Source organism: Lissotriton vulgaris, chromosome 7, assembly GCF_964263255.1.
Source record: "Lissotriton vulgaris chromosome 7, aLisVul1.2, whole genome shotgun sequence".
Lineage (NCBI taxonomy): Eukaryota > Metazoa > Chordata > Amphibia > Caudata > Salamandridae > Lissotriton > Lissotriton vulgaris.
The window spans coordinates 1,656,658,129-1,656,674,363 of record NC_141695.1 but is presented as its reverse complement, the minus strand read 5'-3'; the positions used below and the strand labels follow the sequence as shown (position 1 = coordinate 1,656,674,363).

The 16,235-nt window shown below is 46.3% G+C and overlaps 1 protein-coding gene across 1 annotated transcript in view; it reads left to right on the top strand.

The window, feature by feature from the left end:
- The window catches only part of LOC147706221 (chloride channel CLIC-like protein 1), a 748,927-nt gene that overhangs the window by 220,077 nt on the left and 512,615 nt on the right, over positions 1 to 16,235 (top strand). The gene's annotated exons all lie outside the window — the stretch shown is intronic.

Here is a 16,235-nt window from a genome sequence, read left to right as displayed (position 1 = left end):
ATTATATTGTGTGTTTAATTTGGGGTAGGTTGGTTGAAATTACGCTTTTCTTCAAAGAGCATCTGATTGATATTTTTTGCCAGTTTGCTCGATAGTTTGAGTTTTATGTTGTAAAACCTTGCACATAATATGGATAACTCTGCAACATAATCCTAGTTGCCCCGAGAGAGGTACAGTTTTGCAGTGTTTTTTTTTATTTTTATGATGATGGAATCTGTATTTCCGAGGGAATACATACACAGTTCAAATAGTTATGGTGCTGACAGTGCACAGTTTCAACATTCACAGTGGGGGAAAAAACAAGAAATTCACTGGAAAACCTCCTAAAGTTTGCCAGTTGTGATCTGTTACAGAAACCGTAACTCACCCCCAGTGGTGAAAATCGACATTGGAACCCCTTATAACTTTAAAGAACAGTCATGATGCATTATGGGGAATTGAGTCCCGGAGGTGTACATTGGGAGAAAACAAACTCTGAACAGAGGGAACTTCTTATTGACTTTATTTGCAGTTACTTACAACCCTCAAGACGTGCAAAAGTACTGACCTTTGTTCTATTGTTGGAAAAACGGCACCACCTGTGAAAATCCTAAAATGACTGTGTCTTTAACAGGGATCAACGGACTTGTTGTCCTTTTTCAATGTCTTAGAAGCTACGTTTTAAAAATCATAACGAACCCACAGGCAAAGCAGCTGAGGCATGGAGAAAGAGTCGCTAGACTCGAAACGCGTCTGCCATTTAATCTTTTAAATAAAGAGACCAGTTCAAGTGAGTTTGGTGTGGTCCGTGCAGCGTTTTTTGTAGCGCCTGCGTTTGGTGGATTTACAGAGATGGCTGACACATCTCAGTAACGGACCCAGACCCGTGAGGAAGAGGCACCCCAATTTGTCAGGACGATGTGACATGAAGCGAGAAGCTTCCTTTAAGGAGTGCCCTCCGACTGCTGAAAACGTCCAGAAACGGAGCTCGAGATGGAAGGGCCACCGAGTGAGGCCCGCCCCGACTTGGTATATGAACATTTTCCAAGCAGCCAGGGTTTGCAGAGGAATTTTCCTCAGCACGACCCACTTGAAGCAAACAAAGTTTGAAGGAGAGTTAAAAGCTGCATGGAGGCACCGTGGTCGTGAAACCAAGCTGGTTCAGCATAACCGAGGTATGGAACTGTCCTTTTAAAAGCAAGATTGCACTCGGTATGCTTTAGAACTGTGAGCGGTTTTACCAAAATCGACATTGGAACCCCTTATAACTTTAAAGAACAGTCATGATGCATTATGGGGAATTGAGTCCCGGAGGTGTACATTGGGAGAAAACAAACTCTGAACAGAGGGAACTTCTTATTGACTTTATTTGCAGTTACTTACAACCCTCAAGACGTGCAAAAGTACTGACCTTTGTTCTATTGTTGGAAAAACGGCACCACCTGTGAAAATCCTAAAATGACTGTGTCTTTAACAGGGATCAACGGACTTGTTGTCCTTTTTCAATGTCTTAGAAGCTACGTTTTAAAAATCATAACGAACCCACAGGCAAAGCAGCAAAGGCATGGAGAAAGAGTCGCTAGACTCGAAACGCGTCTGCCATTTAATCTTTTAAATAAAGAGACCAGTTCAAGTGAGTTTGGTGTGGTCCGTGCAGCGTTTTTTGTAGCGCCTGCATTTGGTGGATATATATATATATATATATATATATATATATGTGTGTGTGTGTGTTATATATAGTTATGTTACATATATCTATGTGTGTGATTATTTATGTGTGTATATATACATATTGTATATGTCTCCAGTACCCCGAGAGCCAGTATAAGACAATCTTACACGTGTTACCCAATATGTGTTTTTTATATTATATTGTGTGTTTAATTTGGGGTAGGTTGGTTGAAATTACGCTTTTCTTCAAAGAGCATCTGATTGATATTTTTTGCCAGTTTGCTCGATAGTTTGAGTTTTATGTTGTAAAACCTTGCACATAATATGGATAACTCTGCAACATAATCCTAGTTGCCCCGAGAGAGGTACAGTTTTGCAGTGTTGTTTTTTATTTTTATGATGATGGAATCTGTATTTCCGAGGGAATACATACACAGTTCAAATAGTTATGGTGCTGACAGTGCACAGTTTCAACATTCACAGTGGGGGAAAAAACAAGAAATTCACTGGAAAACCTCCTAAAGTTTGCCAGTTGTGATCTGTTACAGAAACCGTAACTCACCCCCAGTGGTGAAAATCATAACTCGCCCTGAGTGCCATCACTCTCAATACAGTATAATTTCAAATTTTATATGCATTATTATATAGAGATGTGTTGACAAGTACAGTACAACTGGTAGGATAGTGAGAGTTTATAAATTGTCCATTTGAGGGCAGGTTATGGTTTTCATGACAAGGGCATGTTATGACTTGATTATCCGGTTCATCTCCCCTCCACTAAATTTCAGCACAGTGCACATGTTCCCTCCTAAACCATTTGTGATGCCACAGTGGGACCTTAATTTTGTCCCGAAGTTCTGCATGTGCACCCCCTTCAAGACAGTGCACTAGCTTCTCGTTGCATCGTCTGAATCTCAAAAAGTCATCCTCTTAGCGATCACTCATTAATGTAAAATAAAACAATGTGTTTTAAATACATTTTAATTATATATAAATAATTGTTTTAATCTACATTAATTTATTGATCAAGTGTCTCTAATTGTGTGTAAATGTATGTGAATAGATATATTCTTTCTTTATATGTTTATTCACTCTTGCCCCCCCTTATCATATAAAGAACTGTTTTTAAACCTGAACTCGAAAAATCCCTTACTACCCCTATTTCATAACCATCCCTGAACCCTAAAAAATCCTTAGTACGCTATTCCTTACCCATCCCTGAACCCTAAAACCCCATACCAACCTTATTCCCTACCAATCAGTGAACTGTAAAAATCCATTCCTACTCCCAGACTCTACCCTTACCTGATCCCTAAATCCATCTTGCTACTCCTTTTCACTACCCATCTCTGAACCCTGTGTAACCCCTTGCTATCTAATTTCCTACCATTCACTGAACTCTAAATTTCCTTTACTGCCCCTATACACTACTGATTCCTGAACCCTAAGAAACCTTTACTACCCCTTTTCATTACCCATCCCTAAACCCCTTTGCTACCTCTATTCCCTAACTTGACTCTCAAATGCCCATTATTGCCCTTAAACATATACCCATATATTAAGTTATATTTTAAATATATTTTCTAACTGATACTTTCCTTAAATTCATACATAAATAAAATAACAACACAAGTCAATAAGTTAAATTATCATATACATTCTTAATTCTTATTGTAGGTCTCCCAATCTTGCAAATATAATTATATGTGCATGTATGTCTATATGTATGTATGCATAACTTTTTAAAAAATGTTTCATGAAGATTTGCCCACCAAAACCAAAGTTATAAGCAAAGCAAAAAAATCTATTTCCTATGGAAATGTGGTTCTAAATATAACTACCCAGTGATGGAGGGGGCCAAGTCATCCAGTAGCCACTCTCTTGCGGGCAAGAAGCACAGTACTGCTCCCGCATGGCATGAAAGAAAGTCTGCTCGCAGCCAGGTGGGAGCTAAGTGGGCTCCCAATGCAGCCGGGATGCGTGATAGTTGGGGAGCCAGCAAAGACCATGGGGGCCTTGGGGCTCTCCAGGGCTCCAACTATATGTAAACTGTGGATATCCAGAGTGGGACTGGTACACGCAAAATATAATTTAAAAAATGAATAATAAATGAACGACAGGAGCTGCCCATTTAGTATTTGTCTCCCGTCAACGGCTTATTTGCACATTGTTTCCTGTTTGGTGATGTCCCCATCTGGCCACGGAGTATACCAGCCCCTCATGGTATTAAAAAAATAATAAGACTTCTGGGTCATTGAATGCATGACCCCAGGATAGCTTACCATTCTTTTTAAAGCACTCTGAGCTGGAGCTGCGTTCTCTTCCGCTGGAGTGCGGTGGACCCTTTATGGTTAGTTCTGTGTCTGCATTTTGTAGTTTGAAGAATGTTAAAAAGACTCAGCACATGTTTTGGTTGTTTTGAAGAAAAATGCTTTATGTATCTGAAAGAAACACGTAGTGATAGATTCCTTACCTTAGAATTATCCCCAGGTGTCAGACTGGATCCGGAAAGTTTTCATCAGCAGTACCCCTGTGTATCAGTAGGCGGCGTCCTGTGGCTCCGCGTGCATCGTTGGTGCTGAGATGACGTCGCTGGAGCTACTTCAACACACCCACGCGCGCTGACGTTAGTTCTTTCTTTTCTCCGCGCCAGCAAGCTCAGATCTGGGAAGAGCAAGTACCCCCAGTCATTTTTTGACTGAGTTTTTTCGAGGCCTTTTACCTCATTTCTTTTGATTTGATCGACTCCTGGTGTTGTAGGAATTCCCGGCTTCAAGAACTGCGGGGACTGTCACCGCATGATGTTGATGACGGACCCGCACCGCGGGTGCCTCTACTGCCTGGGGTACGACCACAACTCCAAGTCGTGCCCCGACTGCCAGGCCATGGAGCCGAAGACTTTACGGGAGGGGTCCCGAAAGTTGCTGGAAGTCTGGCAGTCCGCTCAGCGCCGCTCAAGGTCCTGGTCCCGTGAGAGGTCGCGGGAATAGTCGCAGGGCCGTCACCATCGTTCCTCTGGATCTAAGTCTTCGCACTCGGGGTCAGGTAAGTTGAAGCATTCCAAGAAGAAGTCGAAGAACCGCTGTCACTCTTCGACTTCCCCTCGCCCGTCACGGTTGAGGGTGCGGGTGGTGCCACCCCTGTTGCTCCGGCAGAGCCTACGACGTCGCTGCCGGCCTACCCACCCTTTCCGGGTCCGACGGCGACGCCTGCACAGGAGCAAGAGTTTTTTGCTGCCAAGGCCCAACTCTTTGGTCTGTCTGACCCCGCATGTGCACCTTTGGGTCCCGCTGGCCCGACTGGGGGTCCTGCCCTTCCGCCGCCATTGGCCTTGGCCCTGGCGCCGCAGGATCCCATGGATCCCGGCTTGGATCCCGGGCGATGAAGTACTGAAAAAATACATTACAACCCACCTAGAGTCATACTTACAAATAGCCCAATACCAATTACCAATAATCAGTCAGTTGGCAGTGTAGAAGGTCCAATCGTTTATTATAACAAACAAACTCTGCCAGAGGAGCTCCTTGCGACCTAACCCCAAGAGGTCCGCCAAGAAGACTGCTGGCACATTATCAGAACATCACATATATACTGTTACATTTCGAAACCGTTACCTAAGAAGGAAAAATACAAGTTGGTACAGGTTGGTGCTGGGGAAAGACTATATATGGGAGATTTAGGTTTAGCTCATCTCATTATAGCAAGGTCGTGAGGGTAACTCCCTTCTGCTAACTCCGAGAGAGTCCGCACAGCACCCCTCGGAATGTGCTTATCCAGCCTCCCCCCCCAACCTACAACCTTGACAGGCCTACCGTGCAGAAGCAGCAGTTTGTAACAGTTGGGCTATTTCTCAGGGTAACGGCTTGGGCAGAATGCAACAATAGGTTTTACTAATGCGGTGAGTGAACGAAGCCACAAACAGGAGTCGGTCGAATCAAGCGGTACTACCTGCGATTTAGATACAAAAACGTGTAATATGGTGTATGCTAATTCCTAAGTTATTACATATCGTGTGCGTATTAATGTTTGCGTCTCTTCATTAGCCTACTAGGTGCATCGCGCTAATTACTAAAAGCAACTACATGTTTAGCTGGGCCCAAATCGAATGCTGGTTCCTCAAACCCTCCTTTTAGCGTGATGTAGCTAACTAAAATGGAAGGACTAATCCTGGAAGACTTCCTCATCAATGGCCATTACTTCACGAATCTCCTGCTGGATCATCTGAGTCTTAGGGACTCACATGGCTGTTACTTTGGTGGCACAATAAGAGCAACAAGCCGGACCACATTGCATACAAAGGCAACAGGTAAAGATGATACCCGCTGCCCCAGCTACTATCAACAATAATTTCCAACCCCAAGTAGACAAGAGCCCCCAGAACCAACCAGAGAGTGACCAGGACCCATTTTCAGTGTGTATTTCAGCCGCGATGCGATGCAACTTTAGGCTAGCCAAATGAACTGTGGGGGCGGGGTCTGGAATATACACACAGCAGGAGCTGCCGATCACCCAGCATGCTCCTCCTCGATCGGCCAAGATAACGTCAAGAACCATCGGTTCTGGAGCAAAACGAGTCTTGTGGCATGAAGCTCTACTGTAATATTGGTCATGATATCGGTGGTGATATTAATGACTTTCTCTACTATCCTGGACAAAAGTCTTATTTCCCTACTATTGAATATGGGCCCCCAGAAAGTGACCAATCCTTTACTAAAGTCCATGAACTGCTGAAGGGAGGTGTCAGTCTGATCAACCTAGGTTATCTTGAGCTGTCGACGCTGCCTATTGGGAACTGCTCTAGCGCGATGGAGTCGGTGTGTTCTATAGTAATCTGACGGTGCAATGTACACAGGGGGGTACAAGAAAGACAGATAACACTGACCCGCCCAGCCCTGCTGTAACCAGGTATAAGCATTTTCCCTGTACACAAAATAAACATTTGGTGGTGTCAACAGTGGGGGCTACTGAATATTTTCATTCGATAAGTATAATTACAGACACTGTCACCAACCTGTACATGTCCCATTCCTTGTACACAGAAATCGAAGGAAGTATTAAAAATGGGAATGGGTACAATACGCTCACTGGTAACATTCCTAGCAACAAAGTGTTGGAAATACTGCGAATCATTAAAGTTAGCAAAATCATAAAGTTAATCTTTTAACCAAGTACTATTTTCATTGTCAGTATACAAATTCATACAGGCTTCTGGAACCAACGATCCCTGTCCCCCATTTCCCTCTGGGTCAAATCCCTGGTGTGTTTCAATGTATGCTAGGATCATGCCGTAGTCCTTCTTGGTGTACTGTTTGGGATTTTCTACATAGTGGTTGTACATAACAGAAAACATTTTAAACCATGCTTCACAGCTTCCTAAGTAGGACAAGGGCAATGAGAGGAACAGGTCATGTTTATGCATAACTGATGACAGGAGTCCACACACCCAACAATCTGTAATATTGGTAGCGCTATGGGTCTGATGGAGCATTTCTACAAATACATTCTTTGCATAAGTCTGGCGATGCCGTTCTTTGTGGGGTGCTAAAGTTAACATAAAATGTTCAGGCGGGGCAATGGTAGAGGGCAGAAGAGTTTGCATAGGATACTTATACTCTAAATATATGAATATACTCATACAAATAGCTAATATAACTGCTATTACTACTACAAAGGCCACTTTTACACGTGTGGTCCATCTAGAAAACATTGGCTCATAAAATGGCAAATATCGTGGTGCAATGGGAAATTCTTCTTCAGGTACAATACGACCAAAAGGGTACATTCCTAACGAAAAGTCCATAACTAAACTCGGGCCTAGCAGTCCGTCCTGCCAGAGGGTTCTTCTCCCTGTGCCCGTCAGAATCTCACAGGCAGACTCCTATCGTTCATCTCAAGAAAACAAAACGTTGTTGTCAAAGGGATCCGATGTACAACCTGGCCGTTCACAAGTGTTAGTCTTTCTTTCTGAACAGAGCACAATAACAAAAGTTCCAGCTCTCAACGTGTTCAGTCCAGTGTCTTGTTCAGTACCTCAGACTCGAAATCTAGCAAACCCTGTCTACTCAAACAAGTCTTTCCTTATCTCCTGGCAGTGGTGTCTGAGGCACCGTGATGTTTTCTTGGCCGTAGGTTGTATCGCACATGACCCGGAGCTTCCTGATCAGCAAATATCAAAGAAGGGATCTTTCCTTCATCAGAGCTTCTGCTTTCTGGGATATCAAGGATTAAGAGCAATTGCAGATTCAGCTGAGACCGGCTCGCCCGATCCCGTCACTCCTTCTTCTTGCCTTTGCTCTATTTCACAGGTGTCGGAAAAAGGGACAAACGCAGTGGCTCTCTCGGTTTCCCGGTCAATATTCCACCAGATTGTCGCTGATCATAGGGAAGCGGGAGTGGCAGCCGTTTCAAATGGGAGACGTGTATTCAGTGCTTCCTTCCAGCCACCTTTACAGCCGTCCGGGTCGCAAGCAGTATTTCGTGTGGCTCGGACCACCTCGGAGCCAAGCTGGTGTCTCGTTCAAACTTCTTCACCAGTACCCACTGGCCAGGTTCCAAGGGATGTCCGGGGCCCTCTGGCGGAGGCTGCAGTACAGATGCTACCTGCTGATGAATAGAATGGAGGTCTTTAGTCAAAGCATACAGGTAATCGATCAACATAGCATATTCAATATCAGAAAAGGACCGTGGCCTAGGTACCCCCCATATATTGGCTGGTCGCCCGAAGGTTATCTCGTAAGGAGAGAGCGAGTATGAGGGGTGACTCGTAAAGACATGAGGGCCAAGGGCAGGGTGTCGGGCCATTTTAAACCAATGTTTTCCTGAATTTTAGCCATCTTCAGCTTCAAAATTCCATTGTAGTTTTCCACGAGCCCTGCTGACTGGGGGTGTCGGCTGCGTGGAATTTCTGTTTTATTTGTAATCCATTACAAATATGTCTAACAAGGGCCCCATGGAAATGCCCCCCATTGTCTGACCAAATCAAACGGGGCAAGCCGAAGCGCGGTATAAACTCCTTGATAAGGGCCTTTACTGTAGCCAAAAGCGGTACAAAAGGAGGTGGTGATGGACGGAGCATCTGAACCAATCTAACACTCACACGCAGTCAAAAGATCTGGGTTTGATCCATCACTGTTCTTTAGCCCACTCTGCCACCCCAGTTTTGACATGGCTATATGCAAATCAGTCTGACCCTGTGCCTCATGGTAACAGTGTAGCCCGAACTGCCAAGCCATGCTTTCCCTGGACCGGAAACAAGCTTCCGAGAACCGGTTTCTGGCATTCCAGCCATCTTCAGCCCGGCTTGCTTGAATCCAGTGGCAAAGTGAGCAAGGGACTCAGGTCTGAGCATACCCTGCCACACTTATGGCGGCCAAAAGTGGTACAAAAGGGGGTGGTGATGGACGGAGCATCTGAACCAATCAAACACTCACACCCAGTCAAAAGATCTGGGTTTGATCGATCACCGTTCTTTAGCCCACTCTGCCACCCCAGTTTTGACATGGCTATATGCAAATCAGTCTGACCCTGTCCCTCATGGGAACAGTGTAGACCGAACTGCCAAGCCATGCCTTCCCTGGACCGGAAACAAGCTTCCGAAGACCGGTTTCTGGCATTCCAGCCGTCTGGGTGTGAGTGTTTGATTGATTCAGATGCTCCATCCATCACCACCCCCTTTTGTATCGCTTTTGGCCGCCATAAGTGTGGCAGGGTATGCTCAGACGTGAGTCCCTTGCTCACTTTGCCACTGGATTCAAGCAAGCCTGGCTGAAGGCGGCTGAAATGCCAGAAACCGGTCCTCGGAAGCTTGTTTCCGGTCCAGGAAAGACATGGTTTGGCAGTTCGGGCTGGACTGTTCCCATGAGGCACAGGGTCAGACTGATTTGCATATACGGTGATGGATTTAACCCAGATCTTTTGACTGGGTGTGAGTGTTTGATTGATTCAGATGCTCCATCCATCACCACCCTTTTTTGTATTGTTTACTGTAGCCAAGGCAGTATTCTCTTTCGTGGGGTAGGCCTCAACCCATTTACTGAAGGCACAGACCATCACTAGCACATATTTCAAATTGTTGACGCGCTCCATGTGGATATAATCCATCTGGAGTACTTCAAAGGGTAACGTTGGGGGTTCAAAACTTCCACTCAAAACATTTTCTGCCTTCCCCAGATTGTGTTGCAGACAGACCATACAGTATTGGACCATACGGACAGCCGTCCTTTGTATGTTAGGGTTATTCCATACTGGGTCTAACAGGGAACAAATACCTTTAGCTCTAACATGAGCCGGACCGTGGGCCATAGTTACAACAGCTTGCACCAATGCATTGGGTAACAATCATCTCTGTTTTTCTGTCAGATCAACCCAACAATTATTCTCGTCTAATCTCCCCACTTTCTTCTCCCATCGCTCTAACTCAGCTGGGGTGTCTTCCTTCTGCAGTTCTTTCACGCTTTCTATGGTATTATCAAACAAATCAGATTCCTCCACCCACCTTGCATAGGACATTACAAACATAGTCAACATTGTAGATTGGGCCGTTTGTTTGGCAACCTGATCTGCAAAAGCATTCCCCTCGCCCACTTATTCCACCACTGCCTAATGGGCACTATATTTTATTATGGCTAGCTTCTTGGGTAAAGTTAGGGCGTCCAATAATCGTAACACCAAGGGACCATTCTGTATTTTCTGAACATGGGAGGTGAGGAAACCCCACTCCCTCCACAACCGCCCAAAGGTATGGGCTACGCCGAAAGCGTATTGGCTGTCTGTGTAGATGTTAACCTCAAGCCCCTCACTTAATTCACAGGCTCGTAACAACGCCACCAATTCAGCAGCCTGGGCTGACCGATGGGGCACTCGATATGCTTCAACTACTGTTTTCAAGGTCGTGATTGCATATGCAGCTGTTGTTGTTCCATCTGCTAATTTGAAACAGGACCCATCCACATATAGCTCACCCTGAGGGTCAGATAGAGGAATGTTAGTGAGGTCAATCCTGCCCTTCGTTTCTTCTTCAGTTCGAAATATGCAATCATGTATATTATTGGTAGTTTCACTCGTAGGGAGTGGTAGCAATGTAGCCGGGTTTAACGTGGCACATCGCGTAATCGTAATGTGTGGAGCAAATAGTGTCAATTCGTATCCAGTGAGGCGTGCGCTCGTAAGGTGCTGTGTCTTAGTTTTGTTTAGCAATGCATCCACAGCATGCGACACCATCACTGTTAGACTAGAATCTAGAACGAGTCCTTCCGACTGCCGGATGGCCACCGCGACAGCTGCTGTGGCCTTCAGACAGCTAGGAAGTGCTCTGGCGACATTATCCAATGTGGCCGACAAATAAGCGCAAGGTCTTTGCTTACCACCAAATTCTTGCGTTAACACTGAAAGCGAGCAACCGTCGACCTCATGCACGTACAGTACAAAGGGTTTACGGTAATCAGAAGTACCCAAGACGGGTGCAGAACAAAGAGCAGATTTTAAAGAGTCAAAGGAATGCTGACATTCATCCGTCCAAGGGAGGGGTTCATGCACATCTTTAGTTGTTAAATGCAACAAAGGTTTAGCGAGAAGAGAAAAATTAGGTATCCATTGGCGACAGTAAGAGGTGATGCCAAGGAAAGCACAAACTTCACGCTGAGTGCGAGGGGCAGACATGTTAGAGATGGTAGTAATACGCTCAGGAGTCAAACGCCTACCCTCCTTCGACAGTAGATGACCTAAGTAGGTCACCTCCTGTCGACAGTATTGAAACTTAGACAGGGACACCTTATTACCTTTTGCCGCCAAATGATGTAGTAATATAACAGTGGCATCCTTACAGCCTTCCTCAGTGTCGGATGCGATTAACAAGTCGTCCACGTACTGCAAGAGTACGTTGCCCTTGGGCAGGACTAGATCATCCAGCAGAGCCTTATGGGCCTGACTATAGATGCTCGGACTCTCAGTATAGCCTTGAGGTGCACAACAGAATCTGAAGCTTCGGCCAGATAACGAGAAGCTGAAGATCTCTCTGCTATCAGGATGGATAGGGATGCTAAAGAAAGCATTCTTCAGATCGATGACCGAAAAATATTGGGCAGTAGGAGGAATCATCGTAAGAATAGTGGTGATGTCTGTTACCACAGGGTACTGCGGTACTACAACCTTATTAACTGCTCTCAGGTCAATCACAAAACAATAAGCATCAACATTTCCCTGTGGACCAGAATCAGGACTTTTCTTCAAAATTGGAAGAATCGGGCTGTTACAAATATTGGCAGCTGTCTCCTCAACTACCCCTTTATCAATGAGATCCTGAATAATGGAGAGCAAAGCCCGCTCACCGGCTGGTGAAATTTTGTAGTGTGGTATGCGCGGTAACTTTGCGCCAGGTTTCAACGTGATATGGACGGGTGGGATGTCTAATTTTCCCACGTCCGCATCCCCGGTTGCCCATAATGCAGCAGGAATGTTATCAAACTCGGGGGGAAGAGGTTCGTTTTTAGCAAAACATTGTTTCATGTTGTCGGTGTGGGGTTGTATCGTTAAATAAACCCCATCTGGGGAGCAATATATTTTTGCATTCAACTTTTTTAACATATCCAAGCCCAATAGATTCTCACCACAATGCGAAGTTAACAGAAAAGGTGATTCAACAGTAGCGGGACCGATCGTGAAGGAGAGTGGTTTAGAGACGGGGCTGACTACTGGAACTCCTGAAAATCCTACAGATACATTATTTTGCCCGGACAGAGCCGCCCCTGGAACCAATGATCGAGCAACTGAACTATTCATTGCCCCTGTGTCAATCAGAACATTCTCAGAAGTCCCCATCAATTTCCCTCTCACATAAGGTCCTTGTTGATTGACTGGGATCGACACTTGGCCCCTACTCTGTCCCTGGCTATCCTATGGGTGAACATACCCATCCTGATCTTCGAATGCGTAATCCTCGTTATAATATTGTCTGCCTTGGTGGTTATCAAACTGATTCCGTTCGGACTTGCCTTGTGCCTCTTCTCTGTGCATGTCACTCCGGTCTGGGCCGCCTCGTCCCCGTCCCCGCCCCCGAACTACACCGTTCTGGGCAAGCAATAACAGACACTGCGCTTTTTAGTGTCCTTCCTGCTTACAATAGGAGCACTGGTTTATCCCTATAGTCTGGGTTGCGCCTGCGCCTCTGCCTGTTCCCGCCCCTCTGGATACAGGCCCCCTAACTCCTCTCCCCCCTCCTTGTCCTCGGACGACTTGCTGAAGTAACACTCGTGTTTTAAGATCTTTGGTCTTTTTCTCCACTTTATCCTTGCTCTCACTCTCCCTATGCTCATAATATTGGGCCATGCTTAATATCACGGAGGGAGTAGAGGTAGTCCAGATGCTTTCAGCGGCCTGTAACTGTGCAGAAATTTCTGGTGCCAAATTGGTTACAAATCTATTCACGAACAACCGTACCCCAACCTCTGTGGCCAAATCCTGTCCACTAAAGTAAATGAAAACTCCTTCAAACCTGGTGAAGAAGTCGGACACACTCTCGTCCTTCTTTTGTCTGCAAGCTGTCAGTTTTTCCCAGTCAACCTTCCGTGGAGGAATCAGAGTATGCATGTACGCTATTATTTTTGCTGGTAAGGAGGTTATTTTGTTTCTAGGCTTATCCCCAGGTTTTCGATCTTGGTCCCAGTCCTTTAACTCGTTCCAAGTTCCCCCTAATTCTGCAGCATGATCGGTGTCATGAACCTGCCGCCATATATCGACCGGAACTAATAACCCAAAGAATAACTCGACATCTGCCAGTGTCATTACAGCCGAGGCTGCAGCTTTAGTTAGTTCTTTGTAGTAGGTGGTGGGATTTTTGCGGGGATCGGGCAGTTGTGATTTAAGGGCAAGAACCTCACTTCGTTTCCACGGAGTGTACACCCATTGTTCCTGGAACTTGGCTTCTACTCGAGCTCGTATAACTTGGTTGCCATTATCACGAGCTTCAGGAATTTCAGGATGAAAAATAGGGGTCACTTCCCGCACGGGATGCTGGGAAGTCCAATTGGGGTTTTTTATGAACATTCTGCCTCGGTATTTCACTAATGTGTCTACGTTTTTGTATACCTCCTATGGATCCATGTTAAACTTATGAGTCCAGTCTCGGATAGTATACAGTACCCGAGGGGCCATCCCATCCCGGAAACATAGTTTCCAGGCCTCGATGAGGTAACAAGACATTTGATATAGAGTATGCTGCTGCATTACCGGTTCCAAATCTTTAATGGTGCTCCATACATCAGCTACTGTGTATATATTGTTCCGCATCCTTTTAGCTGCCTGGTCTGCTACAGCCTCTTTCTCACCATACCATAAGGAGGCTCTCGTGAATAATCGTCTACTATTCATACCACCCGGTTCCCCCAACGGTGTTCGCTCCATATCCCCGGGGGTCGTACTGGCTGATTGGGAGGTCCATATGGGGTTTGGAGCCGCAAACACCACATGGGACGTTCCCAGGGGTTGTCGTGGGTCTGGGATGAGGGTAGCCGTGTCTCCCACTGAGGTAGGTGGGGCACGTGTAGTCCCCAGGGAGATGAGATATGTCTGCCTCCGGTGCAGAGGCTAGGGGCGCGATAGCCGGCTGAAGAGGCCCAGCGGGATATATGCGTTGAGACGCATATGGTGGGGGAGGCCGTTTATTCAACAAGTCCTCTATCTCATCTTCTGGGTTATTTCGCGTCACATAACTTTTATCCACTTGTAACCTAAACTGTCAGTCTGCATACTCTATGTTTTGCTCGGTCTTATTTTTATCCTGAGCAATGGCTTTCTGAGTTACAGTCTGTCCTTGCTGTATCTTTGAGTTTTTCGGACTGTATGCATCTCCGCTTTGCCTCTTTCTGCCACTTATTAAGAGTATCGAACATGGACTGTCTTCTGCGTTTAGCGAACAGGCGTTCCTGCAGATACTGGATCTTTTTCTCGTCAAAAGACCCTGTCTTTGGCCACTGTAGTTCTACATTATCCTTCGTGTATTTATTCCACAACGTATTAAAGAGGAGGGGCCCAATTCCGTGCTTAAAATACATATCATGGCTGGGAGTTCCCTCCGGAGGGGCTGGCTGGCTTTCATCCAATCTCATGCTCCCTCGGTCAATACAGCCAAAACATAGTTTACTAAAGCACGGCATCGCCCCCTTACCATAATCGAGCTGAAAAGGAATCAAAATTATTAGTTACAACACTCTCATACACATGGCCATGTCTGCACTCAAATTCACTTGCACATGAAGAAAGTCACCAAATGCCAAGTCCCAAATCCAAAATCCAAAAGATATCCAACACAAGACAAGACAAGACAAGACACTCACCTGGTGCACTCAGGTCCGGTTGTGCGTTCTTCACTGCCAATTCTCGTTAGACCAACGTGGCCTGTTCTCGGGTTACACCCGAAGGACTCTGTTGTGGGGTCAATAGCAGCTGGGGCTCTCTCGATCGGGAGAGCAGAGCAGACCCCAAATTCTTCGGTCGATCCTTCCCCTCCGATCAAGATTGCCCTTTTCAATGTCCCGTTTCTTTCTGATTACAGAGGGACGACCCCAACGTGGAGTCCCGACGGAGTCGCCAACTGAAGTACCGAAAAAAATAATTACAACCCACCTTGTGTCATACTTACAAATAGCCAGGCCATGGAGCCGAAGACTTTACGGGAGGGGTCCCGAAAGTTGCTGGAAGTCTGGCAGTCGGCTCAGCGCCGCTCAAGGTCCTGGTCCCGTGAGAGGTCGCGGGAATAGTCGCGGAGCCGTCACCATCGTTCCTCTGGATCTAAGTCTTCGCACTCGGGGTCAGGTAAGTTGAAGCATTCCAAGAAGAAGACGAAGAAGCGCTGTCACTCTTCGACTTCCCCTCGCCCGTCACGGTTGAGGGTGCGGGTGGTGCCACCCCCGTTGCTCCGGCAGAGCCTACGACGTCGCTGCCGGCCTACCCACCCTTTCCGGGTCCGACGGCGACGCCTGCACAGGAGCAAGAGTTTTTTGCTGCCACGGCCCAACTCTTTGGTCTTTCTGACCCCGCATGTGCACCTTTAAGCCCCGCTGGCCCGACTGGGGGTCCTGCCCTTCCGCCGCCAGTGGCCTTGGCCCTGGCGCCGCAGGACCCCATGGATCCCGGCTTGGATCCCGGGCGATGAAGTACCGAAAAAATTCATTACAACCCACCTAGAGTCATACTTACAAATAGCCCAATACCAATTACCAATAATCAGTCAGTTGGCAGTGTAGAAGGTTCAATCGTTTATTAATACAAACAAACTCTGCCAGAGGAGCTGCTTGCGACCTAACCCCACGAGGTCCGCCAAGAAGACTGCTGGCACATTATCAGAACATCACATATGTACTGTTACATTTCGAAGCCGTTACCTAAGAAGGAAAAATACAAGTTGGTGCAGGGGAAAGACCATATATGGGAGACAAAGCGCTCTTGGTTTAGCTCATCTCATTATAGCAAGTGCGTGAGGGTAACTCCCTTCTGCTAACTCCGAGAGTCCGCACAGCACCCCTCGGAATGTGCTTATCCAGCCTCCCCCCCCCCCACCTACAACCTTGACAGGCCTAACGGGCAGAAGCAGC